Source organism: Triturus cristatus, chromosome 3_1 (assembly GCF_964204655.1).
Source record: "Triturus cristatus chromosome 3_1, aTriCri1.1, whole genome shotgun sequence".
In the NCBI taxonomy this organism is placed as follows: Eukaryota; Metazoa; Chordata; class Amphibia; order Caudata; family Salamandridae; genus Triturus; species Triturus cristatus.
This window is the reverse complement of record NC_140583.1, coordinates 332,388,871-332,401,901: the sequence shown is the minus strand read 5'-3', so window position 1 is coordinate 332,401,901 and position 13,031 is coordinate 332,388,871. Positions and strand designations below refer to the sequence as shown.

General features: G+C 38.4%; 1 long non-coding RNA gene across 1 annotated transcript in view; it reads right to left on the bottom strand.

Moving 5' to 3' along the window:
• Window positions 1-3,201: 3,201 nt before the first annotated feature.
• The window catches only part of LOC146860207 (uncharacterized), a 97,041-nt gene continuing 87,211 nt past the window's right edge, over window positions 3,202-13,031 (bottom strand). Inside the window, exon 3 of the long non-coding RNA XR_014978801.1 lies at window positions 3,202-3,255. This is a non-coding gene — a long non-coding RNA (uncharacterized LOC146860207). The remainder of the gene's footprint in view (window positions 3,256-13,031) is intronic.

Genomic DNA, 13,031 nt, shown 5'->3' with positions numbered 1-13,031 from the left:
AGACCCAGCACTATTACAGGAATGGGCTGAATTAATTAAATATGTGTGGAGTGATAGAGCTAAAGTGCAAGAAGAGATCAAAGATATTGAGAAAAAAATAAGTGGTGAGAAAGATACGAAAAGAGGTGATGACTTGCGACAATCAATGAAGAAACGTCTCATTGACTATGAAGCGACAATAAAATCAAGAAAACAGACAAAGTTTTTACGTGATGAATGTGACTATGAGAATGGTCGGATACTGACGTTTGCCAAGAAGTATGATGTCCCCAGGTAAGAATTGAGATCGGGCAAGCAGGGAACACAAACACAACTTAGAACCTAGGAATCAGAGGTAGAAGCTTCTGAAGGAGAACAAGTATTAAGTGATACTGAGACCAGGGGAAAAGGCCAACCCTCAACTTTCTTTCAGGAATACGAGCTGATGCAGGTTTGAGGCAGTGACTAGCCCAGCGAACTCATCCACCAGAAACAAGAGGAGGAAGACGAGGAGGGGCAAAAAAAGTAGAAACGGAACGTTCCACCCCAATCGTAACACGCAGCAGACGGGGGGGGGGACGATGGAATTAAGTGAGAGTAAACAAACCGTAATCAATCTGTCAGACAGGGATCTGACAGAAACTGAACTGACAGTATTGCAATTGGGCCTCACATTTTGCCCCACTCCAGCATTTGACTATACACAGACACGCATAGACTTGTATAAATTCATTCGGAAGATCAAGCTTATGAAAATACATCTATTACATCCTAAAAAAGGAGTAACTCAATTGCCAGAAGAGAAAGAGTTTTTTGATCAGCTAACAGGAGCTGATTTACAAGCTATCCTGACACTTCATGAACTAGATGATGATCAGGAAAATCTGGAAACCAAGCAACTCAGATGTTGGAGGAGAGTGACATTGCACAAAAAGGATGCAAAAGCAATTTAAAAATGAAATCGAGGATAATTCCAAGGACAGCATAAGATGCAGTTGACGCCTTCCAGGATGTTGTTATACATGAACTGAAAAATTTACAGAAAGAGAGAGTTAATGAGGAAAGGAAGAATCTAACCAAAAAACAATGGGAAGCAATTGGGAAACTCAAGGATGATGAGACTATAATCACAAAACCCTCAGACAAAGGGGGAAACGTGGTGATCCTCAAAAGAACACAATATGAGGATGAAGCACTGTCTCAACTAAAGAGGAAAGAACATTATATTCCCATAAACAGACAACAGTATGTGAAAGCTATATCAGATTTCCAGGAACTAATCACGAGATGGAGAGATGAGGGGACATTGGACCAGGAAGAGCGGAACTTTCTCAGATGTGAACATCCAGAACTGGCAACATTTTATCACTTACCCAAAGTGCATAAAAGTAAAGTGTGGCCGCCGGGACGACCCATCGTATCATCAAAAAATAGTTCATTGGAGAATACTTCAATATACATTGATCATTTTATCTCTCCCATGGCCAAAGATTTGAACTCGTACTTATGTGATACGAAGGATTTTTTACGCATCATTGAGGGTACCAGATGGGAACCAGACATGCTGTTAATAACATTGGACATTGCCAGCTTATACACATCTATCAATCATGAAAATGGCCTGCAAGCCATTAGCTTCTTTTTAGAGAAGAGACCATTGAAATACCACAAGCATAATCAAATGCTCATTGAGCTGACCAAGTTTTGTCTAAATAACAATCTTTTAATTTTTTCAGGGCAGTTGTATTTACAAAAGCAAGGTACCGCGATGGGCACGTGCTTCACCCCCAGCTACGCGAACTTGTTCGTGGGCTGGTGGGAGAAGCACGTAGCCTGGGCGGGTGCCAATGAGAGATGGATGGGTAGCATCGCTCTGTGGACACGGTAGATTGATGATCTCTTCATCTTGTGGCGTGGTCCGCAGAGCGAAGCGGAGGAGTTCATCAGAGCCCTGAATGTAAACGACCACAACTTGCAATTTACTAGTTGCATTAGCAACAACGACGTTGTTTACTTAGATCTGAGGGTCTACATTGAAAGGAACAATATAGAAACGGCGCTCTACCGGAAGCCAAAAGCAGGAAATACAATCCTGCACGCAGGGAGTTGTCATCCAAGAAGTGTGGTGAACAATATTCCCTTAGGTGAATTTCTTAAGATGAAGCGCAATTGTTCCACCCCCTCAGAATGTGAAAAAGCTATAGGACAGGCCAAACTGAGATTCCAGAAAACAGGCTATTGTAGGGGCATTTTAGATGAAGCTGAAGTAAGATGCAACGCCACAGAGAGAAGTCAATTGCTCATAGATAAGGAAAAAGTAAAGACAAGAATATCAGGGTTATCACCAATTTCACTAAGAAATCATCAGAAGTGTTTCAAATCATCAGAAGAAATTGGAAGATATTGAAATCTGACAGCGTAGTGGGTAAAATATTACCAGAGGATCCCTTAGTGACATACAAAAGAGGCAATTCCCTGAAAGATCATCTGGTGAAAAGACATTTCACCAGATGACAACTCCCTGCGTGCAGGATTGTATTTCCTGCTTTTGGCTTCCGGTAGAGCGCCGTTTCCTATCGCGTTGGGTGCACGGATCCAAGGAATTTTTTTTTTACATTTTTGGGAGATAAACATCAAGCTTAAGTGTTTTGTTCTTGAGTGGCTCTAAAAAGAGCCGTTGTGTTCATTGAGAGTTTTTGGTATTATAAGTAAGTACCTATACAGAGTCTAAAGTTGTTGAGGAAGACTCTGTTTCCTTCATCAGTAAAGTGTACTCCATCTCTCCTATACATCTCTTGCATATCAAAGCGCAGATTGTTATTGAAAATGGACCCCATTCTATAGTCTCGGAGAAAAGCAGAAACAGATTTATTCACATGTTTCCTAGCTTTCTCAATTTGTGGACAAAAATGATTGGACTAGTTCCATTTCTGCCTTTGGCATATGTTAGAATACACAAAGTCAGTTTTGGGGAAATGTGAAATCAGTTCTGCAAGGGTGTCCTTCATAAGCGTTTCCAGACCTACCCCAGTCAAAGTGCCTAGGTCATTGCCACCACAGTGCACTATTGGATATGCATGAAGGATTTCACCAATGGCATCAATTGGTGCTACTTTAACCCTCTCTGTCCAATCCATTTAATGTCTACATTTGGCAAACCTAGGCCTTTGTGAATGCCTTTGTTTTATACATACCTTTGGCTCCAGAAAATATAGCTGTGTCCCACAATCAACACTAAGCATCTTGAAAGGAGGTTTGGATGCACTCAGATGGTCTCTGTAAATGAAATGGCAGTTTGGAAAGTAAGCTTTTTCTAAAATGGTGGCTAAGATGCAGTTTTGAAAAAAGACATGAAATCATTGGTTGTTTGACAACCTTCTACACTGAAAGGTAGGGTGCATATTTCTGTTTTTTAAACGCATGATTCTTATTGGTTAACAAAAACTGATTGTAAGGAACATTATATATGATAAGCTGATATGTTGAAAAGTCAAGCACACTTGCTGTCTTGATTAGCAACATTGTATACTGAACTTGTGACCTGTGTGCTCAGTACAGTGTTCCATGACCTGTTTCTATGGTAACAGGCAGAAGGCAGATTGGGGGAAGGGTTCACATTTATGTCATTTGGAAAGGGTTGAAATGTTTAACCAATGGAAATGTGTGTTTGGTTTAGAATTTATGTGGGAAGGAATGTGATTTGATGTTTACATGTATATGTGGGGAAAATGGGAGGGAAACTTTGCCATTCTTTGGTTTTGCTAACAGGTGCACAGTGCAGAGATTCTGTATAAGTAAATCTGATGTGTGACTGATATACTTCTTAATCTACAAAACTACTTGAAAGGTGAGTTATTTAATTGAGAGGAGGTCTTTTGTGATAAGCATTTGTGTTTTTCATGTGTTTGCAGGGAGATAACTGTGCTGTTTTTATATTTTGGTACAATTAGAAATCAGTGATTGTTTATGAATTTGTGAAATGAGTTATGTTTCTACACTAAAATGTAGTACTCCTTCTAGATGAAGAAATGTGTTTTGGTATAGTGCAAGTGATAGTGTTGTTTGTCTGGAATGACACAGTGAATCTGCAGTCACTGTGAGAGAAGCATTTGGTAACATTATGTATTTGCTGACAAATAACTGTTTTAAAACTTGTCTTGTTATCAGGTTTCAGTAGCATTAGTAGGCAGCTTTTGCTTATGCTTTCATTAAATGAGTCAGGCCTTGACACTAAAGTGCAGTTCTGAAATATGTAGTTTGTGTGCAGTCCCCTTACCTCTTCCACTGTAGTGAATGAGTTTTGGTAAACTCCTAGTGATAGTGGTGCTTGTCTAGAATCACACTGTGAGTGTGTGTGCTTTTGGGAACCACTGTGAGAGAAGCATTTGGTAACATCATGTATTTTCTGACAGATAACTCTTTTAAAACCTGTCATGTTGTCAAGTTTTAGTAGCATTAGAAGCCAGTCTTTGCTTATGCATTGATAAAATGAGTCATGCTTTGACACTAATGTGCTGTACTTTAATATGTAGATTGTGTGTAGTCCCCTTACCCTTTGCACAGTAGTGAATGAGTTTTGGTAAGCTGCTAGGGATAGTGTTGCTTGTCTAGAATCACACTGTGAGTCTGTGTGCATTTGGGTAAGGATTGTGAGAGAACCATTTGGTAACATTGTGTATTTGCTGACAGATTACTGTTTTAAAACCTGTCATGTTGTGAAGTGTTAGTAGCATTAGAAGCCAGTCTTTGCTTATGCATTGATGAAATGAGTTGTGCTTTGACAGTAATGTGCTGTACTTTAATATGTAGATTGTGTGCAGTCCCCTTACCCCTTGCACAGTAGTGAACGAGTTTTGGTAAACTGGCAGGGATAGTGTTGCTTGTCTAGAATCACACTGTGAGTGTGTGTGCTTTTGGGAACCACTGTGAGAGAAGCATTTGGTAACATCATGTATTTTCTGACAGATAACTCTTTTAAAACCTGTCATGTTGTCAAGTTTTAGTAGCATTAGAAGCCAGACTTTGCTTATGCATTGATAAAATGAGTCATGCTTTGACACTAATGTGCTGTACTTTAATATGTAGATTGTGTGTAGTCCCCTTACCCATGGCACAGTAGTGAATGAGTTTTGGTAAGCTGCTAGGGATAGTGTTGCTTGTCTAGAATCACACTGTGAGTCTGTGTGCATTTGGGAACCACTGTGAGAGAAGCATTTGGTAACATTGTGTATTTGCTGACAGATAACTTTTTTAAAACCTGTTTTGTTGTCAGGTTTTAGTGTTATTAGAAGGCAGTTTTTGCTTATGCTTTGATTAAATGAGTCAGGCTTTGACACTAAAGTGCAGTTCTGAAATATGTACATTGTGCGCAGTTCCCTTACCACTTCCACAGTAGTGAATGAGTTTTGGTAAACTCCTAGGGATAGTGGTTGTTATATAGAATCACACTGAGTCTGTGTGCATTTGTGTAACCACTGTGAGAGAAGCATTTGAGAACTTCATTTCTTTGAATATGCATAACTGCTTAAAAAATGTCCTGTTCTCAAGTTTAGGTAGAATTAAAAGGTAGTCATTCCTTATGTATTCACCAAGGAACTGTCCTTGCAATACTGTAAACATTCTGTTAATATTCAAGTAGTAATGGAGTGAGGCAGGCCTTTGCACATGTATTGATTCAAATGCTTATCTACTATGCATGCAGTTCTCTAACCATCTACATAGTTCTCTTTCATACCTTTAATTCCACAGTCAGTATCCATACACTTCAAGCAAACACCCTGTCACTCCCCAGGTACTCCTCTAGTGACCCATTCAGCACCATGTACTAATCCATTCACTGTGCAAAAATCCAAACACTTATAAATTCTCCCAGGCACTCTCTTTGCAGTACTTTAATCATTCAGTCAGTGTCTAAGTACTCATGGTGTGAGCCAGGCCTTTCAACATGGACTGATTTAAACCCTATACAGTATGCATACAGGCTTCTAGTCACCTACACACTTGTCTTTCACTTCTTTAATTAACTAGTCAGTATCTATATATGTAAATAAACATCTTGTCAGTCATCTTGCACTCATCCAGTGACTGATTCAGTACCATGTACTATTCTCTTCACTGCACCAGAACTGAAAATGTTAAAGTTTTACCCAGGCACTGTCCTAGCAGTAGTCTAATGATTTAGTCAGTTTCCAAGTACTCATGTTGTGAACCATGCATTACCACATAGACTGCTTCAAATGTCTGTGCAGTATGCATGCTGTCTTCTAACATACTATACACTTGTCTTTAACAGCTTCAATTCCCCAGTCAGTATCCATGTACTTCCAGCAAACATTCTGTCACTCCCCTTGCACTGTTCCAGTGACCCATTCAGCACCATGTAGTAATGCATTCACTGCGCCAAAACTGAAACACTTATAAATTCACCCAGGCACTCTTCTTGCAATAGTATAATCATTCAGTCAGTACCCGAGTACTAATGGAGTGAGACAGGCCTTTGCACATAGATTGAATCAAACGTGTTTCCACTATGCATGGAGGCCTCTAAGTACCAACACAATTGTCTTTCAGACCTTCAATTTCCCAGTCAGTATCTATAAACTCCAATAAACACTCTGTCACTTCAATTGCACACATCCACTGACTCATATGGCACTAAGTACTAATCTATTAACTGCACCAAAACCAAAAAACTTAAAAAGATTCACCCAGTCACTCTTTTTGTAGTACTGTAATGATTCAGTCAGTACTCAGGTAGTTTTGCAGTGATCCAAGTGTTACTCTATGGACTGTTTTAAACGTCTATCTACTATGCATGTAGGTCTCTAGCCACCTACATACTTGTCTTTCACACCTTCAATATTACAGACAGTATTCATACAGTTCCCACAAACACTCTGTCACTCTCCTTATACTTCTCCAGTGACCTATTCAGCACCATGTACTAATCCATTCACTGTGCCAAATTCTAAACACTTATAAATTCCCCCAGGCACTCTCCTTGCAGTACTCTAATCATTCAGTCAGTACCCAAGTACTCATGCAGTGAGCCAGGCCTTAGCACATAGACTACTTCAAACGCCTATGCACTATGCATGCAGTTCTCTAACCATCTACACACTTCTCTTTCACACCTTCAATTCCCCAGTCAGTATTCATTCACTTCCAGCAAACACCCTGTCACTCCTTTTGTACTCCTCTAGTGACCCATTCAGCACCATGTACTAATCAATTCACTGCGCCAAAACCGAAACACTTATAAATTCACCAAGGCACTCTCCTTGCAGTATTCTAATCATTCAGTCAGTGCCCAAGTATTCATGCACTGAGCCAGGCCTTAGCACATGGACTGCTTCAAACGCCTATCCACTATGCATGCAGTCCTCTAACCACGTACATACTTGTCTTTCACACTTTCAATTCCCCCAGCAAACACCCGGTCACTCCCCTTGAACTTCTCTAGTGACCCATTCAGTACCATGTACTAATTAATCCATTCACTGCGCCAAAACCCAAACACTTATAAATTCACCCATGCACTCTCCTTGCAGTACTGTAATCATTCAGTCAGTTAGCATGTAGTCTTTTAGTGAGATAGGCTTTAGGGCATGAACTGCTTCAAAGTAGTATGCACTATGCATGTAGTGTTTTAACCATTGTCACACTTGTGCTTCGGGGCTATAGTTTCTTAGTCAGTTTTTATATAAAATATGTTTCTACAGTAATAGAATAGTATAAATTTGAAAGTTATTAATACACATTTATTTGTGATTCTTTTTTACAGATACTGTTTTTCAATGTTAAAATAGAGAAATCATGCCAGAAAAAAAAAGAAAAAGAAAAGAACATAGACAGGAGGATTACTTGAAGAAACATCAACCACAAGTATTGAATGTACAAGATAATGTGGCTAAAAGGAAAAAATCTTCTGGTAAGATCACAAAGCAATTTATTAAAAATGTTTGTAGGACCAAACAGAATGTGCATAATGCTGAAACTACTGAGAACGCTTCAACTAAAAAAAAAAGGAGATAAAGTATGGTAAAAGAAGGCAAAATCAGTATAAGGAATTACGCCCAAAAATATTTTACAAGAGAGTAGTGCATAATTTGCTGAAAGATGTGAAGAAATATAAAAAGAGAGCTTTATTTTATAAAAAAAGAAGAAGCATATTGAAAACATTGTGGAAAAGGCTTTTGAAATAAAAAGGAAACTGTTTATTTTAGTATTAAACAGAATTCGATCACTAGATAAACCAATCCATGTAATGAAGGCCAAAAGTAGGAGGAAAAGAGTTATTACTTTAAAAAAAAATTGTGATTTTTTTTGGGAGAATGGAACACAGTTCCAGCTCAGAGCCTTTTTTTACAGAGCGAAAAATTATTGTATGCAGTTGACACCAGTGGTAGAGGTTATGAGGTTAGAGACGGTTGTCCAATTGAGACAGAGAAAATGGTTGAAAGAAATGCAGAAGAAGTGGTAGCTGATGAAGTTTTAAGGAGACGCGCTAAAAACCCTGTGTACACTTGGGATTGCAGTAGTATTTGCAGTGTACGACAGGAATCTATTGAAAAATAATGTAGTTTCTTACGAGCCTATACTAAAAAAAGTGTAAAACACAAGATTAAGCTGTTGCAAGGACTAGACCCTTGCAGAGTGAGAAAACATCCTGGTTTGCAAGGTCATTCTCTGGCTTGTCTTTCTAGGAAAGTTTGTCAAAGTGTTTTTCACCATTTCAGAATGCTGGCAGTACATCATACTCAAATGAGGTAGTTAATGAGAAGGTTGTATTATGCAAAAAGTCCAGCACTAAAGTTAAGTGAGTTGAACAGTGCTCTTTTGCGTGGGTCAGTATCAGATGTGAAGCAGATCTGTGATGATATTGAGTTTTGTTACTTTGGTCCTCAGCAAGAGAGTTAAGAAACTGACACATTAGTAGAACAAAATTTGAAGACAATGTACAACCCATAATTACAGAAAAAATTGAGGATGAAATCACAAAGTTTAAGGTAATTTCAGGTGAAAGACCAAATGTTTCTTGTATTTGTTGTCGGCGAAGTCACTATAAAAATCAGACTAGGGGTGTCAATCTGTATTTAAAAAGTGAAATAGAAGATAATGATAAGTGGATGGAATTTGCAACTTATTTGTTGGTAGAGGATTGTTTTGAATTGGGATCTGAGCAGCGTATTTGCAAATATTGTTATAACAAATTAGATGAGAATAAAATGCCTGCTAGAGCTGTTCATAATAATCTAGAGTTGGTTGGTATTCCACCAGTGCTGATAGATTTAAATATGTATGAGTCTATTCTCATACAATGTGTTCACCCGTTTCAGGCTATTGTTCGTATGGAGCCCAAAACAGGTAAATTACCTCCATCAGAGTTGAAAAGAGGATTGAAAGGAAGAGTTGTGTATTTACCGTTAGATTTAAGGAAAAATATTGAAACTATCGGTGTATACCATGCAGAAAATGAGCCACTAGTCATTCTAGTTAATGGTATTCCTACTAAGAAGCGTCATTGTATCTGTTAAAAAATAATGAGTACTATAGAAATGTGTTTGTTGGAGAAGAAGAAATAGATTTAGCAGAAGATACTGAAACAATAAGTGGACAAATAGAAAAAGTGGACATGTCCAGATGTGAAGAGATCTATGAACATTACAGTGTACATCCTCTTCATTCCAAAGAGGTGAGGGGGAATACAATTGAGTTGCTTCAAATGAAAAAAGCAACAAGAAGTCCCATGAGTGTATGGGAAGAGAGCCTGGAAGCTCGTTGTTTCCCGCAGTTGTTTCCAACAGGAAAAGGTGGATGATATGATGAACGTCCTGTGCAGATTCCTGCATCTGAATGTCGGACAACAAGATTATATGCAGAAGATCCAAGTTTCGACAATGTATCCCTTATATGTTTCATCTTCTGTTTGAAAGTGACTTGTCTGGACTTTAATATGCAGTAAATCACATTTTAAAAACTGGAATGCATCTTCAAAATGTAACTGCAAAGGATTTTATGGATAAAGTGCATCAGAGAGATGATCATTTAGAATCTCAGTTGATTAATCTGATCTCATGTCAGTGTGGGACTAATGAATATTGGTACCGTCGACATGGAGAACTGAAATATATGCTACGGAACTTGGGAACTCCTACTTGGTTTGTTACACTAAGCTGTTCTGAGTATGCTTGGGATGATTTACTTGAATTTCTTCGACAGGCAAATTCCAATATAAAAAATATTGAATACAAGACACCTGGAGAATTGTGCTCTTTGGATCCTGTCAATGTATGCAGATATTTCAATCATAGATTTGAAGCTATGATGTCTTTCATCTGCAATAAAAAGAATCCTCCTCTTGGAGAAGTTGTGGATTTCTTTTGGAGAAAGGAGTATCAAGCAAGAGGTGCTCCTCACATACATATGTTGTTATGGACCAAAGACGCCCCCAAATTTGGAACAGATTCAGATGAAACTGTTTTGTCTTTCATTGAAGATTATGCAGCATGTGCTCTTCCCAATAGCAGAGAAGATAAAAACTTAAAACAACAAGTCTTACGATTTCAAAGCCACAGGTGTGGAAAATACTGTCGACGAAAGTACAAGTCAAAGGATAAGTTCTATACCAAATGTTGTTTTGGATTTCCACGTCTAGTATTATCCAAAGGAAGAGTGAACAGTTTTATGTCAGCTATGCGACATACCATCACAAGAAAGTCTCCGAAAAACACCTACAACTTAAGAAGAAGCGAAGAATCGAAATACATAAATGACTACAATCCAGTTATTTTATCCATGTGGAACGCTAACGTGGATATTGAATATGTTGCGGACAATTCCATTGCTGTTGCTCGATATGTAACGTCTTACATTACTAAATCAGAAAAGACTAAATTGAAAGAAATGTGGGAAGAGATTTCTCACGAGAAGACTCTAAGTAAGAAATTATACAGTTTCAGTTTGAAGATGTTATCGCATCATGAAATTGGAGCATATGAATGTTCAGATCGGTTATCCTCTGCAAGTCTATATTCCAAAAGTAGAAGAATCATTTGGGTGAGTCTAGGTCTTGCAGAAATGCTAAATCGGGTACAGAAATCTGTTCAAGAAATTGAATATTTAGCATAAAATGAACCAGAAAGTACAGATATTTTGAAAACGAATGTGTTGGACACATACTACCCAAATAGAAGTCATCATCTTGAGAACATGTGTCTCTATGAAGTGCTGCAAAACTACACTTTTAAACGGAATACTACAGAGAACATCAACGATGAAAATATGCATTGATTGGTTCTGAAGGATGTCTGGTGAAACAAAGGAAAGGAAATTTAATTAATCACAGGAAACTGAGTTGCGACACTGCTGACAAAAGGGAATTTTATTATTTAGCCCTTTTGCAAATGTTCAAACCATGGCGTTCAGAACTGGAATTACTTGGAGATTTTCCCAGCTATGAAGATTCATTTAATGCTTCTAAAGATAGCATACAATGCAGTGCTTTTGCAAATTATGTGAAAATGTTGAATGATGAAATTGATCAAGAAGCTACAATTGCAGCTGAGATTGCTAGAGACAGTTCTCAAGACAGTCAAAGTTCTCCTGCACTGAGTCAAGATCCACTAGGACAACCAATTGTTGAAAATGAAGCAGCGATTGCAATGAATGAGGTGGAAACAGCAATGTATCAAGCTCAAGAAGATGCAATACAGTTAGGAAACTTGGAAGAACAACTAAATGTTGAACAGAAACAAATATGTCAGCAAGTGAAAGAGCAGATTGACCATGGATTACTTCATGAAAAGAGAGGGTGCTCATGTACATCATTTCACCTATCCGAATGTATGTGAGTGGTCAAGCTGGAACAGGAAAAAGTTTCTTAATTAAAGTAATTACAAGTTATCTGCAGAAAACAACTGATTCGCATTTGTCTTGTGTTGTCACTGCTCCAACTGGGTTGGCAGCACATAAGACTAAAGGAATTACTTTACATCGTTTACTAATGCTGCCAGTAGAGCATGAGAACAAATTGGAATACCACAAGCTATCTGGAGAAGCTTGTTGTGAAGTTTCAAGAGTCCTGAAGAAAATGAATCTTCTCATTATTGATGAGGTGAGCATGGTCTCAAACTTGATGCTTTCCTTTGTGCATTTACGAATGCAGCAAATTCTTAAAACAGAGTATGACGTGTTATTTGGAGGAAAACACGTCATAGTTTTTGGAGATCTACTGCAACTGACTCCGGTAAAAGGACAACCGGTATTTAAAACACTAGCTCATGAAGATACCAGAAAGTCTCTTGGCAGTGTTGGTAATGTGAACATTTGGACTCATTTTGAATACAAAGAATTGACAACAAATATGCGACAGGCAAAAGATGTTGAATACGGAAGTATTCTTCAAGATATTAGAATTGGAATTCTTTCAAAACAAGGCAAACAAGCTTTGGAGAGTCGATTACTTTGCAATGTCTTTCCAAATGAAAATGCAGTTCCTGCAAAAGTGTACGTGGAAATTGCTAAAAATAAATCAGTGATTTGTTTAATGCCAACACTGCGCGAGTGCTCCATATTCAACGAAGAACTATTGAAACTGGAAAATGAAGAAATTGTAAAAATGGAAGCCATCGATAAAATACAGCATGAAGAAATCACTATTATTTTGACGGGAAAGTTGAGATCAAAACTGGATTGTCTAGAAAAAAAAATATCTAAAACTGCTGGTTTAGAAAAGACACTATGGTGCCGATTACGATCCTGGAAAAACCGGGTACGTACCGTCGGTCGGAGCATTTTCTCCGTCCGACTCGTACCCGGTTGTAAAACATTACAAACATGGAAGTACGATTCGCACGGAAACACCATTTCCGTACGAATCGTAAAAAACACCGACCGACGAAAATATACGTACGAATGTGATCCGGGAATGCTCCGACGTGACGTCGGGACGCTTTCAGGCAGCGTTTCACGACCCAGGAAGTACGATTCGAACCGACAGCAGTCCGGACGGCAATATTTTCACGGCACCCAAAAAGTGCCGGAAAAACGAA